Genomic DNA, 23,386 nt, shown 5'->3' on the forward strand with positions numbered 1-23,386 from the left:
TTCCCAGCTGCCCAGCAAGTAGTGGGCAGCTGCACCGTTTAGGTTTTCCTTCCTAGGGACATTTCTTTGGACTCAGGAGTGAGTCGCACTCCTTCATCCCTACTTTGGTCTTCCCCAGCTGTGCAGCACTTAGTGTTAGCTGCAACATTTAGGCCCCTTGCTATTGTCCTCAACTCCCCAGCAAGTAGTGGGCAGCTGCTACGTTTAGGTTTTGGCGCAGTGGCGCAACCTGGACCCTTAATATGATTTATGTGCTGTTATGATTCATGTGCTATTGCTTTTTGGGTGTTAGGAAATGTACTGTGTGTAGTATGTTTTGCGCACCCTGTGTTCTGATACCTCTAGACATATGTTTATGCTTAGGAGGTTGTTTTATCTAGTATGGGTTATACTAGTGAGTTCATGGTTCCCTGCGTGATATATGCCTATGGTGGTTAGGATTGCGTAGGAGGTACTTACCTTTTACCAGTGGTTACTGGTTGTGTGCTACATTTGCTATTTGGTGCTACAAGTATTATATGTTCTAAAAGTGCTAGTTCTAAAAGTGCTTATTCCTGACAATGGTCCACGTGGCCCTGTCCCGTGTATATAATCCCTTGTAAATATTGCCCGTGCCAGTTGGCACAATGTACATCCTGTGATTCTGATTCTGATGTGTTTGATAATGCAAAGGCTATTTTTGATATAGCCTTGTGTGGAGTTCCTTTTGTGGGGGGCCTTGGATGTTGTTGCTGGTGGGTGCGTGCGCAAATGCTTTACACATCGCCTCCGAGATAAGCCTGACTGCTCGTGCCAAGCTACTAAGGGGGTGAGCAGGGGTTATCTTTGGCAGGTGACTTCCTTGCCCTGACTAGAATGGTGGTTTCTGCCTGGTTTTGGCGCAAGCATTAGCCAACCGAAAATCCCCATTTCTAACATCGACACTGAACATAAACAACTGGGCAGGGTACTCCAAGTATTGCAAGACAAAACGGAGGACCTGGAGGCCCGTTCTCGGCGCTGTAACCTTCGAATTACGGGCCTGCCGGAGTCCACAGCCGCGGGAAACATGGAACTCTTCATGGAGAACCTGCTAAAAACGTTGCTGGGGGACTCTGTCTTCTTGAACATGTTCGTGGTAGAAAGGGCACATCGGTCCTTGGGGCCGCGACCTACGCCGGGTAACCCTCCCAGACCGATTATTGTGAAGTTGTTTAACTACAGGGACAGGGATACCGCTCTCAGGCTGTCGCGGGGGAAGCAGCCATTAAGATTTCTCTGTTCCCTGACTTCACAGTCAAAGTTCAGGAAGCCCGACGGCAGTTTGCACCAAGGAAGAGACAGCTCAGGGAACTTGGGGCGGACTATGCTATGCTATATCCCGCAAAGTTGTGAGTGAATCGACAAGGCTGCTCACTGATTTTCACAGACCCGAAGGCCCTACAGAAGGTTTTAAAAGACTGGACAAAAGAGAAGCGACTTCATCTGGAAAAACACCTCCTAAATGAAGTGGCAGGGGACACTATGGATGAGCAGGATTGATTCCGTGCTGGAGCCTTGCTTTACTGAAAATGGCGGGGGTAATCGGAGGGGAGGGAGTTGGAGGGGATCTGTTGTCTTTGGTGATGCTGGGCGAGGATTGGTGCTAAACATGACAGTACTATTGATCCCTATAGTGTGTCTTCTCGAGGGTTGACATTTTTCGGGGGGTACGGGTGGGTGGGGGGTTGGTTGCAGATATTCAGATCCGAGAGGAGGAGACCACACCGATTTCTTTGCAGGACTTAGCTTCAGTCAGGCCGGGGAATATCGAGTTGTAAAAAAGGGTTTCAAAGACAACCAGTAACCAAAGACCCTTTTATGTTGCCCGGCGGTATCGCCTCTATGACCCACCAATGTTAATCAATGAAGAAGCAGGCGCTGGAGACTGGAAGGCAGGAAACGAGGATTTTATTCTCTCCGGAGGAGAACACATCAATTCAGACAGCAAGTATCGTCACGAGGTGCTCTAACCACATCTCTGAGGCCCGGCCTCTTATACTAGGGTTTATGACCTTTATTGCACATAACACATTCTCGCAACACGTTGATAGTTGAAAGAACATCCTCGGAATCTCCCCTTCAGGCCCGTTCCCACATACATTCACAGTTGGATTCCCCACCCCGGTCACAACAGGTGATGGTTGCCGCACAGCAGGGCATTCCGCCGATTCACGGAATGCATGGGGTTGATCGGATCTCATAGGGTGGGGGCTTTGATCGGTTCGAGGGTCTTTTGATGGGGAGGGGAAGCTTCCTACTGTACGGGGTAATAAACAGTATCCGCAGGGCCAGGTGGCGGCCTGGGAACAAGGAAGACAAACGGGGACACAGGAAAAAGGGGGTTTGCATCAAAAGGATCTGAGGCCATGAAAGGAATGAGGGGAGGTGCCGCGCTGGGAACAGGATGGGATTCCGTGGTGAAGCTGCGCTGAAGGGGGGTTTATGACCCAAGGCAAGAGAGAGCGGGGGTTGTCAGTGTGTGGGGGGATGCTTGCGAGGTTAAGAGAGAGAGAGAGACGCGCTGGCTATCAGCGAGGGGCAGGGAGGCCATGGTGCTCAAAATGGCTGCCGCTTACGCGCACGAATGGGCTTGGAAAGGGGCAAGATGGCGCCGATAATGTTGACGTTTTGCAGTCTAATCTTTAACAGTCCTCCCTTTTCAACATATCTTAGCCAACTTGCTTACTCAATGTCAATCTTCATCAAATTCCTAACCTCGGCATCATATATTGCTCTCATATGTTCGTTTCCAAAGTCAAATTCAAATTCAAATTTAAAACATTTATAAAGCGCAACGTGCACCATACGGTTTCTTGGCGCTAGTGGAGAGTTCGGCAACTGAGGCAAAATGAAACCTGTCGTGGAAAAGTCCACAGTCTTAGGGCAAATACAATTTACACATAATGTACACAGGGGTGGTAGACATTGAATTCCTAAACATAAACCGCATATTACAACCACAGGAATCAGGATAATGGTGAATAGTCTCCAGCCCCAGTTCTTAACGGTGCTCCAGAACCACCCACCCAGCGACCATTCTTCTTGTTCTTGGTGGACTTCTGAAGAGAGTCTATGAAGATGTTCGATGGCCTTGTACACTGAGGGTGAGTTGTCCGGTATGTACGTACAGCAGCTGGACCCAATAATGCGGCATGCCCCACCACGATCCGCAAGAACCACATCCAGGACAAGGCGGTTCTGGAGGGCCACCAAGCGGACCGCTTGAAGTTCAGCGGTGTTGTTAGCAAGGATACCAGCCGTGATGTTCATTGTTGTCTCAACTGCTTGAGTCAGATGTCGGATGGCACGGCTGTTTGCCATCGGGCCCCAGAGGGGGACAAGTCCTTTCATAGCATCGATGAATTGCGCTCCTGTTGAGTCGGCTTGTTCGATGTCCTTGGCTCGTTTTTGTCTGTGATGATTTGCTGGTGCCACATAAGTCGGAGGAAGGATGAAGGAAATGAAACAAGTGCCCCCCCAGCCTTTGGGGAGCCAGGTGTAAGCCTTCGTGCCGCAGACGAAATACGTGTTTGGAGATGCCACAAAGGAAGGTGGGTCGGCGGAGTCCAGAGTTCTGGAAAACCGGCAGGCACTGTGGCCTACCAGCTGAGTCCCAAGCCCTTCCATGCACATGTGGCCGGTGACGTTGATGACTGACAGGGCCACAGTCAGAGTGGCAGCCGTTCGTTTTCGCAGGTAGGAGAAGGTGGTTCTGGTTGGATTATTGAACACTTGCATTTCAACTTGTTCTTTAGCAGGGATGTCCAAGTGGATTGTGTTGTTGTTGGTCTGCGGGCAGAAGTGTGTCTTTGTTCTGTTCCGCCAGACCCCGTGGTAGAAATGCGTTACCGTTTTGCTGGAGGTGGCATTGTCCTTAAAGCTTTCTTGCAGAAGCATCAGCCAGGCAAGACAGGAACCGTGAACTGAGAAAGGTGAAGGGATGAATGGTATCGAGTGTCCAGTGGCGTGGGGTAGCAACCCACAGATCCAACAGTTGGTGGCATTGGTGGCAAGGTTGTGCTGGTGAAGTAGTTGTACGAAGGAGTTATTCCAAAATTCCTTTCGCCTCTCTCTGAGTTGGGGAGAGAGCGAGATCAGATAATGTTCCTTCATGGTGGTAGGCTGGACAGTGGTCAGGAATGTTTCGTGAGCAGGTGCATTTTCTTCCACAATCCAGAGTGTGGTCATGAGGAGAAAGCAGAAGAGGATTGTGATGAAGAGCGCAATAGTCTTTGGGCTATGGAGTCTGTCTGCTTTTGGGTTTCTGCGGGGGTATTTCCTGTTGCCTTCATCATCTTCTTATTTGGCGCTTCCATCATCTTCTTATCTGGCGCTTCCATCATCTTCAAGGGGCTCGGTAGCGGGCAGAACCACAGACTTTGTTTTGCTTCTCTCCGGGTAACCCTTGGTAGTGTTTAGGTCACCGTTCTGAGATTTAACTCAGTCCGTGGTCTACTTAGCTGAGACTCCCTCCTTTCGACGCAGGAAATACCCTTCTTTTGATGGCACTGTGGGATCAGAGAATTTTGAAAGTTCAAGTGTGTCGGTATCAGGATAGCAGGTTAGTGACGGTCGGTCCTTGTTCAGGAGCTCTTCTTGGTTGTCGATGTTTTCGGTCGAGGTCAGGGTCGAGGAGATCTTCTTACAGTGGTGTGCATGCAGCCAGTTGCGTTTTCCCTCCACCCGTAGTGCTGTTCGGGTGGTGATGAGGACTTGCCAGGGGCCCGTCCACCGGGGTTCCAGACTCTTGGCACGCTGGAAGTTCCGGATCAGGATGAAATCCCCAGGCTGAATGGTGTGTCCGGGACCCCTGGAAGTGTCAGGGATGGCATGCAGCACCTGTTGATGGATAACAGACAGCGTTTTAGTCAACTGACATAAGTAATCAGACATTAGGACGTCCGGGACGTCATGAATGGAAGTTGGTTTCGGTGCAGACCAGACATTCATAGGCCGGCCGAAAACAACCTCGTATGGCGTCAAGTGGTGTTTGGTGGGGGTGGAACGCATTGAAAGCAATGCCAGGGGGAGTGCGTCTGGCCATTTCAGTCCTGTGGTAGCTACTATTTTGGCCAATTTTAGTTTCAGTGTGGCGTTATGTCGTTCAACTAGTCCAGCAGATTGGGGGTGGAAGACTGCGTGGAACTTTTGTTTTACACCCAACCCCTTCAAAATGAGTTGGATAACTTCGGCTACGAAGTGGGGGCCATTGTCGCTCCACAAAATTCGACAAAGGCCGTAACGGGGGGAAAACTCCTTTAACAGTACTTTTGCTGTGGCCATAGCAGTGTTGTCACGGGTTGGATATGCTTCCACCCATTTGCTAAATGCGCATACCACCACAAGTACATATTTCAGGCCTTGACATCTGTCTAGTTGGATGTAGTCCATCTGCAGGACTTCAAATGGGTGATTCGGGACCCCAAACCCTCCCCGGGGTACTACAGTTCCTTTCCCGGGATTGTGTTGCAGGCATATCAAACATTGTTGGACCAGGCGTTTGGCGGACTCTGTGATCTTATCATTGTGCCAAACTCTGGAGACAAGTTCAATCATATGGGCTGATCCTATGTGGGCAGGGGAATGTGCCATAGTCAGTATGGGAATCAGATATGAGTCAGGTAACAACCATTTGTTTGTGTCTTTTGTCCGCCAGCAGCCTTCGTCATCTTTCAATCCCACCCGTGTCCATTCAGTCAGTTCGTGTTGTGTGCTAGCCATTTGAATGTCTCTGATAGTGTCCCTAGCGTCAGACCATTTTTCTGCTTGTGACCTGGTCACATACATGCGTGTTGTCGTCCTATTTTCAGCTGTCGTTCAGGCAGTGAGGTCGGCTAGTGCATTTCCCTGTCCAATAATGTCTGTCACCTTTTTGTGTGCCTGGCATTTGATGACTGCAAGCTTTTTGGGGAGAAGGACGGCTTCGATCAAGGCGGAGACTAGATCCCCGTGCAAAATGGGGGTGCCGTGTGAGGTCAAGAATCCCCTCTCCCTCCACAGGAGCCCAAAATGGTGAACCACCCCGAAGGCATACTGGCTGTCGGTGTAAATGTTTGCTGTGGTTCCTGCTGCTAGAATACAGGCTCGTGTCAGGGCAATCAGTTCCGCTGCCTGGGCAGATCGTTGCGTTATGCGGGCTGTCTCGACTACAGTTCGAGCCGTGGTGACTGCATAGGCAGCTGAAGTGGTGCCATCGGGGAGTTTGATGCAAGAACCGTCCACCCACAGCTCTCCGTCGGGGTTGGGGAAGGCCGTGTCTCTGAGGTCAACCCTACTTCTGGTCTGTTCGTCTGTGAGGGTCACACAGTCGTGTACAGGGTGCGCATTGGGATCGTTTTCTGGTAAGGGCAACAGGGTTGCTGGGTTCAGTGTGGTGCATCTCTTCAGAGTGATGTGGGGTGCGAGCAGAGTCAGTTCGTATCCTGTCAGTCGTGCACTCGTCAGGTGTTGCGTTTTGGTTTGGTTTAGGAGGGTGTCAACTGCATGGGGTACCAGTACTGTGAGGGAATTCGAGAGCACGATCCCCTCACTCTGTCGGATAGAGATCGCAGCAGCAGCTACGGCTCGAAGGCAAGCAGGCAGGGCTCTGGCTACAGGGTCAAGAGTGGCTGAGAAGTAAGCGCATGGTCGTTGCTTTGAGCCGATGGACTGGGTCAGGACAGATAAAGCGCACCCCTCCCTTTCATGGGTGTAAAGGGAGAAGGGCTTTGTGTAATCGGGGGTGCCCAACACAGGGGCCGAGCAGAGGGCATCTCGTAGTTGCATGAAAGAAGCCTGACACTCAGGGGTCCAAGGGAGTGGGAGAGGGATGTCCTTTGCTAACAATGAAAGCAGTGGTTTTACTACAAGGCTAAAGTTGGGTAACCACTGTCGGCAGAAGGAGGTGAGGCCTAGTAGGGAGCGGACCTGTTTCTGGGTCTTAGGGACGGGGGTGTCGAGAATGGTTTGGATCCGGTCAGGAGTCAATTTCCTTCCGTCTTTGGACAAAAGGTGGCCTAGGTAAGTGACCTGGGGTTGGCAGAATTGCAACTTCTTCTTAGAGACCTTGTGGCCATTTTCTGCAAGGAAATGCAGGAGTTGAATGGTGGCTGTGACAGCTAGTGGAGTGGTGTCGGCTGCCAAGAGGATGTCATCGACATATTGTACTAACACCACTCCATCGGGTAACTGGACTTGATCCAGTTGTCTCTTGAGGGCCTGGCTGTAGATGCTAGGGCTTTCTGTGTAGCCCTGGGGTGCTCGGCAGAACCTATATGAGCGGGCCTTTAGGGTGAAACCGAAGAGATATCGGCTGTCTGGGTGGATGGGGATGGAAAAGAATGCGTTTTTGAGGTCAATGACAGTGAAGGTGGTGGCAGTGGAGGGAATCAAAGTCAGGATGGTGGTAATGTCCGAGACCACAGGGTACTGGGGTACCACCACTTTGTTGATCTCTCGAAGGTCAATGATGAAGCGGTATGCTTTCTCATCTCCTTCTCCCTGTTTCTTAATGATGGGCAAGATTGGGCTGTTGCAAACGTTGCTAACTACTTCCTCTACCACTCCTGCGTCTATCAGTGATTGGATGATTTCTACCAATGCCTTCTCGCCCTCGGGCGATATCCGATATTGTGGAAGTTTTGGGAGTGTTGCATCTGGTCGAACAGTGATGTGCACTGGGTCAATCATCATGCGCCCTACATCCGAATCCGTTTTGGCCCACAGATACGGAGGCAGAGTGTCAAGCAGGGAAGTGTCAGCGTCGGTGATGGAAAACATGTGTCTGGGGGGGCAATGTCTAAGCAGAACAGGATTGTCGTAAAGGAAAACTCGGACTCCATCTTGAGAACATCTAATCGTTGCTCGGAAGTGTTTCAATAAGTCGAGACCCATGATTGCGTCAGGGCTATTGGAGGAAAGCAAAAACGTAGTGTCAGTGGTGTTGTTTTCTAAGTCAAAGAGGATTGGGGCGGACAAAGGGTTAGTGGAGGGCGTCCCATCGAAACCTGTCGATGTTATTAGTGAGCCAGACAAGGGTGCCCTTGGAATCAGTCGTTTAGATAATGCACTACGTGTTGCGCCAGTGTCTACCAGGAATGGTGACTTTGTACCCAAGACCTTAGCAGTGACATAAGGGCCTTGCTGGTCAACATGGAGCTCGACTGGATCCCTCCCTTGCCCTAGGCAGTCCTATGCAAAGTCATGAACATCATCGTAGTCAGATTGCTGGCATTGGTTCTGTCGGGGTCGGTCAAATGTGTTTGGCCTACTTGATCTATCATTAGTTGCGTTGTTTGGGGGCCCTCGCTGTGGTCCCCTATTTCTTGGTTCGTTTGCTGGATCTCTAGGATCTCTATTTCTGGTGAGTTCCAAAAGAACCGGGCACTGAGATTTCCAGTGGCCCGATCCTTTACAGAAGGCACACTGGTCCTCTCTAATGTCTGTACGTCCAATGTGGGGAGTTGAAGCACGGTCTTTGGGAGGTGCCGTTTTAGGGACGCTCATCTGATGGTTTCCCCGGTATTGGTCTCGTCCCAGAGTCACCCCTTGCAGTTGAGCCATCATCACCCTCTCCTTTAATTCTTTCTTCTTTCTCTCTGTTGTTCTATCGTTTTCGTTTTTCTGATGTTCATAATATTGGGCCATCTGGAGGATAGCCGTAGGTTTGGAGGCTGCCCAACTACTTTCGCTGGCCTGCAGTTTCTGCGAGACCTCCGGTGATAAGCCCTTAACGTAATTCTGGACAAACAGATGGTGTCCGGTTGCAGTGGTCAGGTCCTGGCCGCTGTAATCAGAGAACACCGTTTCAAACCGGGAGAAGTATTCCGATACATCCTCCTGAGGTTTCTGGCGACAAGCCGTTACTATCGACCAGTCCACTTTCTTTTCTGGGATCAGGGTTTTTAATTTCTGCACGATTTTATCCGGGAGGTCTAAAATGGCTATCAAAGGCTTTTGTCCGGGTTCTCGTTGTCTGTCTATGCCATCAAGTTGTGACCAGTTATGTCCAAACAGCTCAGAGTGGTCGACTTTCCGGATTTGCTTCCACACATCAGCTGGTAGACATAACCCGAAAAACAAGTCGATGTCAGCTAGAGTCATAATCGTCGATCCTAGGGCCGTACCTAACTCAGTATAGAAGGCAGTGGGGTTTTTACGTAGGTCAGGCAGAGATTTCCGGAAGGTCAGAATCTCTTGCCGGTCCCATGGTTGGTAGACCCAATTGTACACTACCCTTCCCTTTGCATCTTTGTTGTTTGCGTCATCGTGAGTCCCTTCACCTCATGGAGGAACCCAGTAAGGGGCAGCCTCTCGTATCGGCATCATAGTGTTAGGTCGTTCAGTTTGTGGGTTGGTTGCTACGGAGGTAGTGGATTCGATTTTCGGCTTTTGTTCAGTGAGGTGGCGGAAAACCTCAAGCGTACGCGTAAGGAGGTCCGTCACATCACTCTCACTCTCATCCCCGATATCAACCTTCCGGTACAGAGTCGTTAGGCTCTGTGGACCTTTTTCTTGATATCGGTCCTCGTATGCATTTAAGACATGGTAACACAGTTGTACAGTAAAGTGTCGTCTGTGACTCCCAGTATAAGAATTAAACACATCCGTGACGGACTCTTCATCCTCCCTCTTCTCTACCAGTATCTTTGCTATCTTGTCGACCCCTGCTCGTTCATGTTTGCTTAGTCTATATGCTCTAGCAGGACCACCCCTTCGGGCTTCTGGGTCGCCCAGCGTTGTCGTTTGCGTAGTATCTAATACAAGGAGTTCAGCCGGCACGGAGGCCATGGGGGCTGAAGCCGTGGTGCTACTCTCGCTGGTACCTGGGGATAGTGGGTGCTGGGCTAAGGGTTGGGAAGGGGCATATGGAGTGGGCATGTGGATGATCGGAGGACCTAGCAGCAGATCATCGTTGGTTCGCTGTTTTGAGTGTAATTCAGGGTAGAGCGTGGAGGGAGTTCTAACCAGACACTGGCTTGATGTTTCTATTTCTAGCTTCTGTTTGGTATCCTCTCTTTCTTTTATCTCTTTCTCTAGTTTCTGGGCCGCTAGGTGGGCTGCTTTCCGCAGCTCTTTTCCCAACCTACTCTCGGTTCTCTTTTTGCGTTGTTCGGCTTCTTTTCGCCACATGCCGAAGCTGTCAAGCATAGTGGACGTCGTCTTGCTTTTACCAAGGGCTGTTTCTAGTGCGATTATTCTATCATTTTCGAAGGATCCTATCAGTGGCCACTGACTTTCTCGATCCTTTTTCGTATATTTATGCCACAGCTGGCTATAGGCTATAGCGATCAATCCATGCTTCATGAACATGTCCTTATTAGGGGTGCCTTCCAGCGGAGCCGGATGGTTCATCTCTAATAAGCGGTCCGGGCTAAACAGGCTACTAACCAGTGGGGAGAAGACAGGCATGACGGATCACAATGGGATAATAGTCAGCACTACCTATCTTATCACTGCGCGCAAAGACTAGACAGAATATTTCTATTCTACGTTGTTTGCACGTAGTGAATACCTCATGAACCAATCTTGAGCAATCAATGTTAGGTCAAAAATAAAAAATCAATATGGTCAATGGGGAGAATAAGTAGGCTCGCAAAGGTTCGCGTCACCTACCCTTTCACTATCTGTAAAGAGGGGACCTATTCTTCCCTGTTTGCAGACAGAGAATCTCCAGAAAACAATCTATAACAGTTAATCAATGGGGGGAAGGGGCAATTGTTCAGTGGGGGAGAAAGATAGGTCCGACGGGTGCGTACCTATCCTTCGCTGTTTATAAAGGGAGAGCCTGTTGTTTCTCCGTTTGTAGACAGTGAATCTCCAATAAATTAACAAAAAGTAATACTAGTATTTTCTCATCAATTATCAATCACTTTCAATTATCAATCACTTTCGCAATTTGTCGTGTTTACACGACCTTACCCGGACCGCATGGACAGTTTCTTGTCTTCCGAATCCAGCGCCCGATCGTCCTCTTCTCTTCGTACTTCTCGTGGCACTCCTGATGGTTCCCAGTCAGGACCGCAGATCACTCGAGAGAGGTCTGTTCGGAACCAGTGAAGTTCGGATGATCGGCTGTCAGACGAGGGTCTATCGGACAGGGTACCTTCCGATCGTTGCAGTCGTTCACTCTGTCGTCAGGACCTCTCCCACTGGATCCACGAGTCGCTGATGGGCCCCACGTTTGGGACGCCAATTGTAAAAAAGGGTTTCAAAGACAACCAGTAACCAAAGACCCTTTTATGTTGCCCGGCGGTATCGCCTCTATGACCCACCAATGTTAATCAATGAAGAAGCAGGCGCTGGAGACTGGAAGGCAGGAAACGAGGATTTTATTCTCTCCGGAGGAGAACACATCAATTCAGACAGCAAGTATCGTCACGAGGTGCTCTAACCACATCTCTGAGGCCCGGCCTCTTATACTAGGGTTTATGACCTTTATTGCACATAACACATTCTCGCAACACGTTGATAGTTGAAAGAACATCCTCGGAATCTCCCCTTCAGGCCTGTTCCCACATACATTCACAGTTGGATTCCCCACCCCGGTCACAACAGGTGATGGTTGCCGCACAGCAGGGCATTCCGCCGATTCACGGAATGCATGGGGTTGATCGGATCTCATAGGGTGGGGGCTTTGATCGGTTCGAGGGTCTTTTGATGGGGAGGGGAAGCTTCCTACTGTACGGGGTAATAAACAGTATCCGCAGGGCCAGGTGGCGGCCTGGGAACAAGGAAGACAAACGGGGACACAGGAAAAAGGGGGTTTGCATCAAAAGGATCTGAGGCCATGAAAGGAATGAGGGGAGGTGCCGCGCTGGGAACAGGATGGGATTCCGTGGTGAAGCTGCGCTGAAGGGGGGTTTATGACCCAAGGCATGAGAGAGCGGGGGTTGTCAGTGTGTGGGGGGATGCTTGCGAGGTTAAGAGAGAGAGAGAGACGCGCTGGCTATCAGCGAGGGGCAGGGAGGCCATGGTGCTCAAAATGGCTGCCGCTTACGCGCACGAATGGGCTTGGAAAGGGGCAAGATGGCGCCGATAATGTTGACGTTTTGCAGTCTAATCTTTAACAGAGTGGGAAGGTCAGTAACCATTGTTAACGGCGTCCTGACTGGCAGTGTTGATAAGCTTTTTAGTTTCTCGCCTCCTGATATGTGTAGAACACTGTTGTGTTGCACTACCCCACAGCTGTGAGTTGAACTTTCGGGCGGGAGGTGGAGACGGAACTCTGGTGGTTTCACACTTTGATAATGGTACGAGCTACATTCATCCCCGCGTGAAGCACACTTTGGATGAGTTTTGAGGTTTGGGGGTGGGCGGGTTCTGTTTCTAGGCAGGAGGGATGGTACCGCAGCCAAGTTGGGGATGGGCCGGCGTGGGTGGGGGTGGGGAGGGGACTGGTTATGGTTAATACCCAATGCTCACTCTTGTTGATCGCTTTCATGTGCAGCGTGATGATGGGTACACGGTTGTCAACTGCGGGTCCACAAACCGCAGGTCAGACAGGAACAGAGAGTGGGCGCGGATTGGGGATGTTTTGCAGTGTTTTTTTTGTTCGGATAATTCCTGATACAGGAGTGTGGAATGGCATAGTCCTGCGGGGACTGACGTTGTTACCCATGAGCTCTAACGCTTTCTTATGGCAGACACATTGACGACTGCCCCTGATGTCACACAAGACGCTTTGGTACTACTTACATGGAATGTCTGTGGTCTTAACGACTACCGTAAGGTCCGTAAAATATTGAATTACCTCCACAGACATATGGTTGAAGTGGCCCTTCTGCAGGAAACACACCTTCGACCGGATAGCCCCATCTTAAGAACTAGAGGTCTCCTAGAGAACATACATGCTGCAGGTTTCACATTCCATGCCAGGGGGATCCTGACTTGGATAACCCGAAATCTCAAGCCCTTGGACACAGATAGGGAGGGTCGATTTGCCATATCACGGTGCTGTGGTAAGGGACTAGAACTTTTTCTTTTTAACATATATGGCCCCAACTACGACCACCCTGAATTTTATTCCCATCTGACTACCCTTATACATCGACATGCACAGGACCGCATATTGTGGGGAGGGGTTTTCAACTTTACTAGACACCCGGGGCTGGACAGGTCCGATAGCCCAGACAGGAGACTTTCAGCATCAGCCAGAGACAAAGGCACCCACGACTGGGAGGGTACACGCATTACTCGGCATACAATAACATCCACACAAGGATTGATTATTGGTTTGCATCACAACACTTACTTCCAGGCATACAAGAGTGCACGATTCTCCCCCGTACCTACTCTGATCATTCGCCAATATTGTTGACACTTGCTTCACCTAAGAGTCGGATTCCCCTGTTTCTGTGGCACTTCCCACCCTATTCCCTTCTGGATCCTGTGCTCAAGGAGGAACTTGCTGCATCCATTGAATCTTTCTTCGACCTGAACATAGGTTCAGTTGACTCCTTCCAAACAGTCTGGGAGACCTTCAAGGTGTTTGTTAGAGGGATAACTATCTCTAAACACGCTGGGGTTTTCAAATTGATCTGAGGTAGGTTGGCGGCTTTAGAATGGAAACTGAAGGACATAGAGTCAACGCATGTGACGCACCAGAGTGCCGACATAGCGCGGGAACTTGCGCAGATGCTCGGGGACTATCACGAAAAGGCAGACGCGGAATTGAAACATCTTGGGAAATATGCCACCGTTCGCGCCTATAGTGAGGGTGAAAGACCGGGAACGGTTTTCGTGCGGACCCTGAAACAGCGTAGAGATAGAACTATGATCCCAGACATTACACCGCCTCCGGGTGAGCCTCCCCTCACAGAAGCACAGGTAGCGGAGCGATTCCGTAGGTATTATGCTGAGTTATATAATTCGCGGGGCAGTGCCTCAGATGAGCGCATCCTAGATTACTTGACTTACATTACACTCCTGTGGTTAACAGATGTTCACTGCAAATTCCTGATGCGTCCCATTGAGAGGGAAGAACTGACTTGGGCACTATCGGGTATGAGGGTGGGGAGCGTGCCGGGGAGTGATGGCCTCACTGTTGCTATCTATAAAGCATTCCAGGAACTCCTATTTCCTCACTTACTCACGCTGTTCGATGACATTTGTACCTCAGGGATGATGCCTCCCACTATGCAGGAAGCGATTCTAGTTGCCATACTCAAACCGGGGAAACCCCCGGAGGAGTGCGCTTCATACCGACCCCTGTCCCTCATGAATGTGGATACAAAAATTTTTACGAACATACTGGCCAATCGGCTGAGTCCACTGATAAGCACCCTGGTGGCCCCGGAACAGGCGGCTTTGTCCCTAGCCGGAATTTGACCTACAATCTGCGCACGGTGTTTGCGGCCTTCCAACACACCTGTTTTGAGGTCTCCGCAGTTGCGGTGTTCTTAGATATGGAAAAGGCCTTCGATTCTGTCGAATGGCCCTTCATAAGGCAGGTTCTCAGCCAAATGGGTGTAGGGTAGGAGACAGGGCTGCCCCCTGTCTCAATTGCAGTACGCCTTTACGGCAGAGCCACTGGCTTGCGCTCTGCGGGAATATCATGAGCAGAGAGGCATAAGATTCCCAAACTACCATCTAACTGTGTCCACCTATGCGGACGACACGTTGTTATATGTCAGAGAGCCGGAGATCAACCTGTCGCCGGTCCATCAGGAGGTGGTTCTCTTCAGTTCCCTTTCCGGCATCAAGGTTAACTGGAGCAAGTCAATCATGTTCCCTCTCACCCCAGCTATGGTTCGGTTTGAGACGGATTATCCCTTAGGTTGGACCACGGAGGCGGAAAGATACCTAGGCATGCAATTTCATACTCAGACGTAGTTCTCAGGGAAAACTATGGAGCGGCCGTCTCTAAGTTGGAGGAGGACGTGGAGCGATGGATCAGCCTCCCACTGTCTCTATTGGGCAGGGTATCATTAATGAAAATGATTGTCTTGCCTCGGCTCCTTTTCCTCTTTACAAACATTCCTATGGTATTATCCAAAATATTCTTCCAGCGGCTACACTCAGTGATGGTTAGACTAGCCTGGGCTGGCAAACAGCCCCGAGTGGCCTGTAATATAGTGACACTGCCATATAAGATGGGGGGCTGGTGCCCCCCCCTCCCCGATTTTGAGCTTTATTACAGGGCGGCGCAATCCTCCCATGCTTAATATTGGATACACGGCCCCACTGATATACCTCACATTCGGATCGAGACCATAGTGGCGGATCCCAAACCTCTACCAGCCTTGCTATTCTTGCCCAGAGATAGACGCACCAGAATATTGGATTCCCAAGATTCAGTCACACATGCCTGGCATCATATATTGGATGCGCAAGCTGGTAACATATTATACTCTACTTTGGCTCGCCTAGATTGGTGCCACTGGCTCGCACCGTACACCGACAAGGGGGTCCTGATAGAAATGAAAGAACTCAACCTACACACTATAGGGGACATCTTTGCGGACGGCGCTGTTCGCCCCTGGGAGGACATAGCGGAGGGGGTGGAGGCGAGACCGTCATTAGCCCAATTCCAATTTTACCGACTCAGGCATGCACTTAGGGAACTTCTAGGAGACGATATGGAGGAGCCCCAGGAGGTTCCGGCACTGACGGCGATCATTAAGGCAAAATCGCCCGCAAAGTTAGTCTCCAGCATATATCAGGCGATAGTGTCCTCGAGAGACGGAGAGTATACGAAACCACGCCTAGCGTGGCAAAGGGACTTACAGATAGAGCTGACGGACGAGAAATGGCTCTACTGCTGCACAAGCACCAAATGTATCTCGTTGAATGGTCGACACCGACTAGTCCATTTTAAATTCCTTAATAGGGTTTATTACACCCCGGAGCGACTATATCGCTACGGTCTACGTGAAGACTCGCAATGTGAAAGATGTGGAGAATTGGTTGCAGATTTCTTCCATTTGGCATGGGTTTGCCCGGGGGTTGCCAGCTTTTGGGGGAAGGTCTTTACAGAGATCAACCGGGTCACGGATATGGAACTGACTCCTGACCCTCTCATGGCATTACTGGGTTATTCCAAGCCGCTCCCTAAGATGTATAGACGACTAGTTGATATGGCCCTCCTTCTGGCGAGGAGGAACATAGCACAGCGCTGGCTTTGTGGGCCGACCCCTACATTAGAGCAGTGGTCCATGGATATGCTTTACTGTTGCACTCAAACTGAAAATTACAGCGACTTGCAACCGCCCCGCAAAAGGCCCAAAAACTTCTGGTCTCTTTATGTATCCAGGAGACCTGTCCCAACGTCGGCTGACAGGGTTGACCCTCCACTCCCGAACACGGCGGCCCGGAGCCCCATAGACACTGGACAGTAAAAGGGACCTTACAGGATTCGCTTCCATATAGCTGACTCTTGATTGTCCCCCTTGATTCACTGCAGTAGGAACATGGGAGAGTTGGAGAATGTGCGGACTCGAGGATGCTGCCATTTTTATGCCTAGTGTGACGAGGGCTAAATATTGTTCATTTTGTCTTTCCTTCCTTTTATAGCTTACTGCCACGATGTGTGATATTTGTGCTGATTCTTATGTGTGACGATATCAAAACGACACCAATGTTTCTAATATGCCGCCTTTCTTGTATTTTATGTTTGCTGAAAAACTTAATAAAGAGAGTTAAAAAAAATAACTTTTCAAACTTGCCAGGCAAGTGGGAAAAGTGGAAGGAAGCACAAGGCTCCTCTGCAACCTTACCCTGTAGTCAATACCCCTTATGAAAGGGTGGGCATTGACATTGTGGGGCCACTGGACCCCAAGACAGTCATGGCCATCAGGTTTATCCTGGTCTTGGTGGACCATGCTACCCGGTACCCGAAAACCATTCCGCTCAGGGCAGTGACGGCCCCTTGGTGGGACGTGCACTGATGGGGATTTTCTCCCATGTGGGGTTCCCCAGAGAGGTGGTGTCTGACCGAGGTATAAACTTCATCTCCAATTATATGAAGTCTCTGTGGAAGGAGTGTGGTGTTACATATAAGTTCACCATTCCTTACCACCCACAAGGTAATGGGCTGGCTGAGAGATTTAACCGGATCCTTAAAGGCATGATCATGGGTCTTGAGGAACTAATGAGGCGTAAGTGGGACGTCCTCTTGCCATGCCTTCTGTTTGCTTACCGTGAGGTGCCACAAAAGTCCCTAGGGTTCAGCCCCTTTGAACTGTTGTATGGAAGCCAGCCAGGAAGAGATGAAGCTGTGGTACGATCAGAATGCCACTCTGATTGAGCTTCAGCCTGGACAGAAAGTTTGGGTCATGGCCCCTGTAGAGCCTTGTGCGCTCCAAGACAGGCGGACCAGTCCATATGAGGTGGTGGAGGGCAAGAGTGATGTCACCTATCTGGTGAACTTGCAAACTCCCAGGAACCCTTTGAGGGTCCTACATGTTTACCGCCTGAAGCCCCACTTAGAAAGGTCCTAAATGGGCATGCTCCTAGCAACAGATGATGGAATGGAGGAGGAGACAGAGCCTCTTCCTGACCTCCTGTCTGCAACAGAGCAAGATGGGTCAGTGGATGGTGTCAGCCTCTCTGCCACACTGACCCCTGATCAGCAGCAAGATTGTCGCCAACTCTTGGGGCGATTCTCTGATCTATTTTCCTTGGTTCCTGGTGTCACAGAGTGGTGTGTCCATGATGTGGACACTGGAGACAGTCCTCTTGTGAAGAACAAGTCTTACAGAGTGACTGACAAGGTTAGAGCTCACATTAAGGAGGAAGTCTCCAAAATGTTTGCTTTAGGGGTGATTGAGTCCTCTAGCGGTCCTTTGCCCAGCCCAGTGGTTTTGGTCCCAAAGGCTGCAGCGCCTGGTACCATAGCTGAACTTCGGTTCTGTGTGGACTACCGCGGGTCAATTCAGTCACCAGGACTGACGCGCACCCCATCCCCAGAGCTATTGAGCTCATTGATCGGTTAGGGGCTGCCCGGTACCTCAGCACTTTTGATTTGACGTCTGGGTACTGGCAGATCACCTTGACTGATGGGGCTAAGGAGAGCTCAGCATTCTCCACACCGAATGGGCACTATCAATTCCGGGTTATGCCCTTTGGGATGAAGAATGCCGCTGCCACCTTTCAGCCATTTTCGTTTTTCACTATTGCGAAGCTACCTGTTCTCCATAGGCTAGAATGAGCAGTTAGATTATTACATTCTTAGAATCCTAACTGACTCAGGGAATATAGTAGAAATTCGAATTTAGTATGCCTGTACTCAGAATGATAAAATACATATTTTAGTAAAGTTGGTTTAAATATTCTGTGTTTGAAAATACCACTTTTAGAAAGTAGGTATTTTCTTGCCTAACTGTCCAGGCCTGCCTCTGCTAGGTTGTGTATTCCTTGTCTGGAGTTTGTGAGTAACAGGGCAGGGGGATTCCAGGAGACAGGCTGGGGCAGCCCAGTGGTGAATAGAGAGATCTGCATCTAGATGGGAGGGAGGAGTTGCACCTGGGACCTGAATAGGGCTGGGCCTTCCCTCTACAATGCTGGCTCCACCTCCTGTGGCTTGTCTGATGTCTCTACCCTGCACTGTGAAAGGAGAGAAGGAATTTTGACAACGAACTCCAGAGCTGTGCCTTCCCTCCCCTGTGCTGGCTCCACCTCCTGTGGGGCATCTGATGTCTCTGCCCTGCACTGTGAAAGTAAGGAAGGAGTCATGTAAACAAAGTGCTCAAGAACTGGTTTGGACTAGGCAGAGGCCTTTCTGTCTTCTGAGAACAAAGGATTTTGGGGTATAAATATTGGGCCCTAGTCCCAAGAACTTTAGATCACTTCTGGAAACAAGGAACCTTTTGCCAAGGAGAAGAACCAAGGAAGCTGCAGGAGTTTGACTGCTCCTTTGCCAGTGTGCTGTTTACTGGGTTGGCCTGCAGTGGTTGCTTCATTGCCAAGGAAAGGTGAAGGAACTTTTTAAGGACTTTCATCATTTACAGAATATTGTCCAAGGGCTTGAACTGTGCTTGCCTCCTGCTGAAGTCTCAGGTACAAAAGACTTTATTCCCAGCTCCCCTCTGAATTTCCTTGGTGGGAGTTCTGTCTACAGACATTTGGTGTCGCTGGGAGCTGGAAGCGCGATGCATGGAGAGGAAGCGTGTCGCCGCCGCAGCTGAAATTGTCGAATCGCCGGAGAAGCGAGCCTTCGCCGCATCTCCCTGGAAGCGTGTCTTCGTCAAAGCTGCCTGCTGTCGCATCTCCAGAGAAGCGTGACGCCATCGAGAGAGTCGCCATTGCATCACCGGAGAAGGGTATCGCAGGGCCTGTCGCGGCTCCAAAGTACAGAGTCGTCGCAAGGCTGCCAGGGTGTCTACGCCTCGTCATCGCATCATCGCATCACCGCATCAAGGGCGCCATCTTCTCGCATCGCAACTGGATCCTCGCATCGCATCAAAGCGCCATCTTGCGCATCGCAGCGGGCCCGCAGGCCGAGAATCTACGCATCAACCCCGCACTGGTAAGGATCACAACGCATTCCCTTTCTCTGCGCAAGCATTGAGGCACGACAAATCCTTTCCCCTGGATCACGGAACCAACACATCTCCCCTTTTGCAAGCCTTTTGTTCACTTTGCATTACGCATCCAGGAACTTTGTTGAGAACTGTGTTGCATTTATCATCAACTTGAACTAGACAACTTTTATCATCTTTAAAGTCAATCTCAAGTATAGTATTGTGGATTTTTGTCGTATGTGGTCTTGTGTTACGTCTATATAAAGAATACTTATTTTTATAAAACCTGTGTTGTGTCCATCTGTAGTGTTTTCACTGTATTACTGTGTATATTCACAAATGCTTAACACACTGCCTCTGAGTTAAGCCTGTCTGTTTGTGCCAAGCTACCAAGGGGGTGAGCAGGATTTATTTAGGAGTGTAATCCCTATATCCTGACTTAGAAGTAAGGGTCCCTATTTAGACAAAGGTGAATACCATTGCCAACTTGAGACCCCAGATCTAACAGGTACTTTGTGTAAAAATCACGCATTCATTGTTTCCTATGACAGAATTGTGTGAAACCTTCTAAAAGTCATATTTTGAGTTGTGTATATTGGATTTTTGTCATTTTGGTCTTGCTTGGTTTAGCTACAGATACTTTCTTTTTCTAAGCTGGTGTGGTGTCCATATGTAGTATTTTTACTGTGTGTGTTATGCACACATACTTTAGACATTACCTCTGAGATAAGCCTGACTGCTCGTACAAGGCTACTAAGGGCGTGAGCAGGGATTATCTGCCCTGATTAGGCGGAAGGGTCCCTACTTGGACAGGGTACAAACCACGGCCAACTAGAGACCCCCATTTCTAACAGCAGGTATCCACTTAGTGAGGGTTTATTAGCACTAAGACCAGGTAGGATTCACTCTGGTCCTTCTAGTGCATGGTTTTAACGTTTTACTATGGACTATTTATTATTCTAGCCTTAGCCCTGATAAATACCCCCGACTGATATAAGTAACTTAGAATAGGGCAGAAACATGTTGGTGATAAGACGATGGTCTGAACCAATGTTCTCTAATTCCATCACGTAGTTGGTTTTAGATGCACTAGAGGTCACCACTAATAAATATGAAAACCCAGTTACCTCTAGGTACTTTTACCTATTTTGTCCAGGAAATTATCTTATTAAGAACTCCCTCCATTGGGTTTACTGGGAGGTTGAGTCTGGCCTGTTGGCATGGTCCTACCCAGGTGGGGAGAGGTTGCCTATGGTGAAGCATGTCACATTATGTGAGTGAGGCTTTCTTTTCCAATAAGATTGGTCTTTCTACTCCTCTTGGGCCTATTTAGGTATCAGTGAAATGCACCATAACACCAATAAAAATAGCATTGTAGTAGTCACCATACCTTTATTGTAACTGTAATTGTAATTGCATTTACATAGCTCTTACTACCCCAGTCGAGGCATCAAAGCACATTTTGGCAAGTAGCACGCTACTCCGGAAGCCAAAAAAGGACTAGTGGTGAATTATTATAGGCAAATATGAAATTCATTTAAGCTGTGGAGATGTGAGTCTGTTATTTGGACAGAACAAGGATAGTGTTATCCCATATGAGGCGTCAGAGGGCATTTCAACAAGTAGCACACTACTCCAGAACACAAACAGGATTAGTGGTAAATTAGTATAGGGAAATATGAAATTAATTTGAGTGGTGGACATGTGAGTCTGTTAGTTGCATTGAAAAGGATAGCGGAGGGATGGAAGGAGGAAGGGCCTAGAAAGTGTTTATTTGGGGATCATAGCAGCAGAGGGAATGGTTTAAAAGGCTTGTTTGGGAGATCTGAATAGTAAAAGAGGTTTGAGATGATGCAAGGAGGGGTAGAGAAGGGAAGGGTCTAGAAAGTTATTTTGGGGATCATAGTACTAGAATGGGGTTTGGGATGAGTCATAGAGTCAAAGTAGAGGATATATTGAGAGGTATAGGGTGAGAAATAAGTTAGTGCATTGGGAAGAGTAGCAGATTGAGGTTTGAGATTGACCAGAGAGTCGAGGTAAAGGATATATTGAGAGAGGTGCAGGGTGAGATATAAGGTACATTGGAGAGGCTTAATTAGAGTAAAGTAATAAATATACAGATACATAAGAATATGGAAGGTTGGTTTATATGTATAAGTAAGGTAATTTATCTAGACTTATGTTGCATTTTATAAACTCAGACTTTCAAGTGTTACTGTACTTTAAGCTATTTTTTAATTCAATAGTGAAGCAATTGTAGATGGATAGGTATGACAAAAATGTACTAATTTATGGAGTGACCTATATACATGTTAACCATAGAATAAAAAACCCAAAAGTAATATGTACATTGGTTAAGCAGAACTAATGAATATATATATATTTATAAACATGATTATTATACACATTTGTACAAAGGATTACACACATCTAGGTACACATATAATCCAAATAATTGCTTATATAGGGATATGCTGTATATTTATGTTTGAGTATGGTGGTTATGTGGGGAAGAGTAGTGTTCTGAAGATAATGTGGTTGTACGTGGATCTCATATTCAGGTGTAAAGAGTTCCATAGTGTGGCTGATTGAACAGAGAAGGATATGCCACCTATGTTTTTTTCTTGTATTGTGGGATTTTGAGGCGAAGTGTCAATCTAGAGCGGAGGTTCCTTTGTTGAATGTATTTGGTGATTTTATTCCTCATGAAGAGCGGCCCTGTTCCATGTATCGATTTGTGGGTGATACAAAGCAGCTTGGATGTGGATCTTATTGCAACTGGTAACTAATGAAGGGCCTTCAAGGCAGGGGAAATGTGGGCTTGTGGCTTTATATGTAAGAGTAGTCTGGCAACAGAGTTCTGAATCCGTTGTATTCTTTTCATAGTTGTTAAAGATGATCCATGGTAGAGGCTATTGGTGTGATCAAATTTAGACACAACAAGAGAGAGAGCAGCCTGGACCTTGTGTGGAAATATTGAGGTGGAGGAAGATGTGCAGGGTTTTTATAGTAATAAAGCTGGATCTTGCTATTTTGTCCATTTGGGCATTCATTGATAGCTTGGAGTCCATGGTAATTCTGAGGTTTCTTACTTCCTTAGATACTTTAGGCAGTGTTCCCAGATCATCAGGCCAGGCGGTGAGTGGGTCATAATTTTTCCAATGCCACATGTAAGTGTATCTGTTTTGGAAGCATTCAATTTGAGATGGCTCCATGTAATCGACCGAACAGCTCTGAGGCAAATGAAAATGTGTGAGTCTTTGGGGCTTTCCAGTTTAAGGAGTATTTGTGTATCATCTGCATAGTTATAGCATGTGAGGTGAAATTAATTGATAAGTGCTGGTAATGACTTCATGTAGATGTTAACAAGCATGGGTGAGATGATAGAGCCTTGAGGGACCCCTGCTTTTGTGAAGTACGGTTTGGATGAGAAAGGGCGGGGTTATGGATGACATTAGTTCTGTTTTGAAGGTATGATGGGATTCAGTCGAGAGCAGTCCCCTCTATGCCGGCTTCGTAGAATCTTTGTATTAGCGTGTCATGGCCAAGTATGTAAAAGGCAGCTGAGAGGTCCAAGAGAAGCAGTGCAGCAACCCTGTTCCAGTCAACTGTGTTCTTAAGGTCAACACAGATGGCAACGAGGACAGATTCTGTGTCTCTTACTGGAAATCCTCTTCGTAACTCTGAAAGTATGGAATTTAGTATCAGAGAGTAACGTATAAGAGAGCTGGCTTAGTTATGCAGCAGGTACCTTTTATCAGCAACTTGCTGCTTGCCTTTTCCTGAGCACCATCACTTGGCTTGATCAAGGTTATTGGCATGTGCAGCTAGGAATCTGTTTTGTTGTGAGGAGAAAATCCTAAAGGCAGAGCCAGTATTTGTTTCTCTCAGGGGTGCTACTCACAAAGACCGATGGCTGCCAGGTA

This window comes from Lissotriton vulgaris, chromosome 2_1 (assembly GCF_964263255.1).
Source record: "Lissotriton vulgaris chromosome 2_1, aLisVul1.2, whole genome shotgun sequence".
Lineage (NCBI taxonomy): Eukaryota > Metazoa > Chordata > Amphibia > Caudata > Salamandridae > Lissotriton > Lissotriton vulgaris.